We start from the raw sequence: 6,000 nt of genomic DNA on the forward strand, positions 1-6,000 counted from the left end.
GATAATGAAGCGAGCACTGCCCTGCCCTCTGCCAGAAAACATCAACCAGCAGAGCTGAGCCAGTGCACATAGGGAAGCACTCAGTTCCCAGAACAGACCGCCATAAAGCAACATTCTTCTTGTGGAAAAGGGGGAAAACAGAGAGCAAGCCGAGACTTACCTGCAGGTTCAAACATCACCCTGTTGTGGGGTGAGCCATTGCTTTATGCCTCCTCTAGATTCTCCAAAAGCACCTCACTGACTTAAGACACCAGATGAAACTTGTGTGGAGCTTCTCATCACAGCCTTTGGTCTGCTTCAGCCTCCTTGTCATCTTTGTTCCCTCATGGATGATGCTTTCCCTTGGTCTCCACACGGGCCAAGTCCAGCAGGCTCATAGGATTAGGAAGCAGAGTGCTGTAGGTTTGGGGTTTTAACAAAGGCTTTCACCATAACAGTCCCGGCTACATCCACCTTTTTTACCATCTCCATGCTCTTCTTACAAAATTTGCTAAATTGCTAATGGACAAAAACATCCCTAGGTCCAGGCTTAGAACTACAAGCTTCTCTTTCTCCTGTTAGTCAGGATTTTCTATAGTTAGGCTTTCCTCACATTTCAGGATATTTATTTTAAAATTAATCCAGCAGGTTTTTTGAAAATAATTATGAATAACATATGGCTTCATTCAACCAATTTGGCTCTTATAACGGCCAAATGTTGATCGTACCCACTCCCTCTGGAAGGCCTCCTCCAGCACAGTTACTATGAGGCACAGCAACAGAAACTGAGTAAGTAGCCTTGTCAAAAAATGTCCTTGGTGCACAGCAAGGCAGGCATCCACGTATAAGACTGTATCACAGTGTTGTTCTTTCCAGCCATTCTTTTATCTCTGTGCAATTAGTTTGCAACGTCATGGTGAGGGCAGGATAGAGTGTTTTAGGGTGCACTTGGAATAACTGATGCATTAGGGGCTAGAACTTGTAATCCCTTACTTGTAATCCGCTTCAGGCTCAACACAAAGAGAAGAGGAGCTAAGCTGAACACTGCTGAGAGTTCTCATATTTGCAGACTCTATTATAGATTTAAAATATCAAAAGCAGAAACTCAACAGACCTTCCTCAAACTATGGGTGGACAATTAAATAATTCCAAGACATCTGCCAGGAAGCAAACTTGTCACATGTAGCACCCCGCTGCCTTTTTTCACTTTCATTTCAACTAAAGCTGCAGGTTCATTTAATTATCTAAGTGAATAACTTAATGATAAATTCCATTCCATCTCTGACAGCTGAGTAATTCAGGAGAATTTTAATAGGGAATAATAAACCAGACTTTTTAAAAATTCACTTTGATTCCATCTCATCTTTAATTAAGTCAGTTCTGGAAAGCTTCAAGTCATAAAGGTCATTGAAAGATGCTGGCAAATTCATCAATTAGCATTAAAGTCTAAAAAAAAAAAACCCATAGGTCCAATTTCCTTAAAGGAAACTGCATGTCATTACCAAAGTATCACTACATAAGTTTGAAACGTAAAAATCACATAGGGTTAATTGTAAATAAATACTTCTATTTTTAAATTTCGTTTCCAATAAATTTGCTTTAGCCAAAGTAAAATAATGTTATTTTCCAGCTAGTGACTAAATCTTGATAAATAGTGAATTTGTCAGGTTTTGGGGATGAACTTTGGAAAATGGTTTGTCTCTAAATAAATCAAACTTGCAATTTTTCTTTTCAAGGTGTCACTGAGACAAGCAGACAAGAACACTCTGCGTGGAGTCAGCCTACAAAATCATTTGACTGGAAAGGTCATTTAAATCCATTTACTAACATTTGCTGTTGGATCAAACTTTAAATAAGGGAAGTTGTTCAATAAAAAGTCAACGTTTCAAATAAAAAGACAGTCAGTGCTTCTAAATAAGAAAGTGATTATTTTTCCCCCTCAATGGAAACAATTCTCTAACCTTTCTCTAAATTCATGCATCCATTTTTGGGGTCAGTTCCCTCTGTTGAAAACCCTTCATCCAGAGCTAGTTAGAATACTTTTCAAAGAGTTTCCTCACCAGTTATCTAAAAGCATTGCTTTAATATCACCCAAATTGAATGGATCAGATGAGCATAGCGGCTGTAAACCTCTACCAAACCACAACACATTTCTCATTCAGTAATGGTACCCTGGGTTTGGCCAAACATCTCCTGGGACATTGCCTGCAGCAGAGGCGAGGGAACTGAAGGCAGAGGGGAGAGCCAAGAGCCCCAGGGCTCTACCCTGCCCCAGCTCTCAACCAGAAGGCTTTTCTCCACCAGTGCCTTTTTGCAGTGAGAAAAGAAGCCAGTGGAGTCTCCTGCAGACGTTAATCAGACTATGAAAGCATTAGGCTGCTTACTGCTTGCTAGGGTTGCTACAGAGATAGTCTAGCAGGGGTGCATCGTTGGCTGTTGACACTTTATGTAATGACAAGTGCTCATAAAAATAAATTAATATATTTAGAATTATTTTACAAATACATATGTGAAATATGCACTGCACCTGCTCTCATGGAATGGGAGTACATTTAGCAGACATCTTTCGGAATCGCATTTTCAGCCTGAATGGGTTAGTACTGAAATTTATTATCATCTTAGACCAGACTGGACAGGACCAGAGCTGAGGTCCCTTGGGGAAGCTTGTCAACCCCAATCATCTCATCAGCCAAGAATAAGACAGAGTGCAGACCTCAAACCAAACGCAGCTGTAGAGCATCCTAAGGAGTGGTTTGTGCCTGGCTTCAGGCCTGAGGATCAGAAATACTCACTCTCCTGTTTCCCGATGAAGCAAGCATCCAGCAGCTAGACAAGCCCTGGCTAGTTTCCTGCTGCTGTGAAAATTGACTCCATATCCACATGCCTGGTGAAAATGTATTTTGTCCTTGTAAAAACCCAAGGTCAGAGAAGGTCATTTAAATAGTGATGACTTAATACAAAAATTAAAGCAAACCTTGCACTGAATTTGCATAAGTTTGGGGTTTGGGGATTTTCAGCCTGTTCCAAGAAGCAAGATTCCTTGTAAATTCCAGTTCAGACAAGATGCCTCATCATCAGTGCCATCCGAAAGCCATGCAGTATTAGAAGCAAACCAGTATCTGGAAAGCAACATTATTCATCAGCATTCCTTACTAACATTCAGATGTGTGGCTATGTCCAAGTCACAAGCCTTACCTACCTCCCAAACAGAAGCCAGTCACAGCCAGTGTGCAAAAGCTGTGGGCCACTTATCACCCTTGGGTTACTCATCTGGCTTCCTCCTTTGAATAGAGGAACACTGAAGCTGCCTAATGCTAAAGCGAGGACTACGGGCACAAGATCCACCCTGTGCTGGAGGAGCTGTTGTCACCACAAAGGTGAGCTGCTTTCTGACTCCACAATGGTAAGCCCTCAGGCACAAGCAAACTGCACAAAGACTTCCCTCTCTTCCATTGCTCATCCCCTTCTCGGGAACTAACTTCAGTCTTCAACACGGGCTAGACTGGGTCTGCCTTCTATACCCACTGCCAAGAGGAAAAGTTCTTGCACGGTTCACTGAAAAAGCCAGCCACAGCCTGGGAACAAAAGCCGAAATCAGACCAAAAGTACATGGGCTGGTGGCATTAAGCCAAGCCCAGCAATGCAATGCCATGCTGCCACTTATGCAAGTCAAGAAAGAGGAGGACATGACTGTTCTGAACAGATAAAAAGATGCAAGAAGAAGAGGCAGCAGAACATCATTCCTTGGAGCTTCCCTCCAAGCTGTTGGGTTATTCCTCTTGCAGGAGGAGAGGATGCTTATGATGCAGGCATGGCCCCTCTGAGCAGACTGTGATAGGGAGGGATTGTACAATGGCTCCTGCAGGGGCAGGGAGCACCATTCACCCCCACCCCACCTCTGTCCCATGGCCCTGAGGAGGAACTGTTCCCAGTTGGGTGCCACCAACAGATGCTCCCAGCAGGGGCACAGGGACAACACCCACAAACGAGCACTGTGCTGGGGCAGAGTCAGATCATCCACCTGCACATTATAGGGAAAACCTTGGTGATTATTTACGCACCATTGCACCACCTCATTTGCATAGACTTATCATGGCTGTGGGGTCAAATTAGGGAAAACAGCTCTTTGCATACAAGGTTCCCCAGGTTGTGTGTGCAAGCAAGTGAAGAGAGGACCCAGGGCAGCCAAGCAACTGGAGCACTTCAAAGAAAATGCAGAAGGTATGAAAGATTAAAATGAGATGTAAAGCAAAAGAATAAACCTGCACAACTTCTTCTTGTGGGATTTATAGAAATACCAGGTTTGTCTTGCTTTCAGACTCTGAAATATTCCTTAGTGCCAAAGGCTGTGGCTTTTTCTTATTTGTTTGTTTTTAAATAAGGCTAGGCTTTTTTCAATCCTTACATATCCAGACATACATTTATGTGAAGTGTTTAACTTTTAAGTGAGATATTTTCCCCCAGACTTTGTGAACTTGGCCCATCACCTCAGAATCAGGGGGCAGCTCAGTATCTAATGTCTCCCTGCTTGAAAATCCATCCCTTCACACGTGAAAGGCAGCAGTCAAATTCACTACTTGGATTTGACATTGAGGGGAGACAGATCCTTGCCCAGGGAATGGAACTCTTCACATCTACCCCATTCCCAGCACAAGGACTTCTGCATCAGCTCCCACACCCCGCCACAGGGGACATGCCGTAACTGACTTCATTCCTTAAGCTATGCATTTTGAAGTCCGTTGTCACAGAGCTAGACTTCATCAGTACCACCATCTTGGTTTTGTACACATCCAAACTGGGCACCGCCAATGTAGATGTCAGTGCAATTCATCCTCCCCCTCAGCACGTCTGCATTCCCAGCAGAGGCAGCCAGCTGCAACAGTCTGACCTCATGCTTGTCTCCTTTACCTTAAAAATAAAATTGTCAGCGGTAACAGGAAATTCACCTTGAAGTATCAATAACCTGATTCAATACCAGCCTAAGATGCCTCACCCATGTGATGCAGCTCATTAATTTTGCACAGTTTGCATGATTACTAATTGGAATTTTACTATACATGTCAACACATGGACCTGTGCTGAAGTCTGTATTTTTTTTTTTTTTTTTTGATTTAAATCACACTAAAGGGCTATCACAAGGAATTCATCACTAAAGCATCTACAATTCCTCTTGGAAATGTTTTTCTTCAGTAGGATTTGTGGGCAGAACCAAGCTCCGCTACAAGCAATTTCTGCTTTACCTGGCTTTGGCCCATTGGGATGGGAGGGATTTTTTTTAAGGAGATGCTTTGAAGCCCAAGGGCTGGTTTTGCCACAGAGCAAAGGTGTTGCCCAGAGCCGGTCCATCAGCAGGGCACACGCAGCATCTGCAGCCAGGCAGGGATGGTGACCAGCCGGTCACTGCTGAAACACCATTACACAAAGCTCCAGCCTGCTGCGTTAGAAATAGAAAAATCCACATCTGACCGAGGTACAGAATACATTTAGCAACAGATTAAATTCTTAACATCAAACCGGTCTAGACATGGAGATGTCTGGATACAGAGAACCTGCCACCCTCCCAGCAGCTTCTTCCAGCAATTGTTGTATTAAGAAGAAATTGCTCCTAATTTGTCCAGCTTCACTTCTAATCAGTCCTTCTCACTATTTCTTCTGTTGCTACATAAAAGAGCCCTTTTAACACCAAGAACCATCCGCATGAAGGTGTTAGCATGCTCTAAATCCAGTGCCCTTGCAGTATTTCCATTAGCTAAACAGGGATGTCTGCTTGACTCTCTTGCTGCCAGTCTGTTCTCTTGTCTCTGGGTCTTTTCTACCTGCTCTCGACGTTTTCTACTTTATTTTAAGCACACAGATGTTACACCACTCTCCCTAGTGGTGGTCCCACCAGCAGCATCCACACCCCCTCCCTGCTCCCACACGTTGCTCCCCTGCTCAGTCACCCAACTTTGCCAGTGTGTTTTCCCAAGTAGTCTGCCTCATGATTAGCCAGGGGAAGAAAAAAAAAAAAAAAAAAAAAAA

This window comes from Egretta garzetta, unplaced genomic scaffold, assembly GCF_000687185.1.
Source record: "Egretta garzetta isolate BGI_Z169 unplaced genomic scaffold, ASM68718v1 scaffold486, whole genome shotgun sequence".
In the NCBI taxonomy this organism is placed as follows: domain Eukaryota; kingdom Metazoa; phylum Chordata; class Aves; order Pelecaniformes; family Ardeidae; genus Egretta; species Egretta garzetta.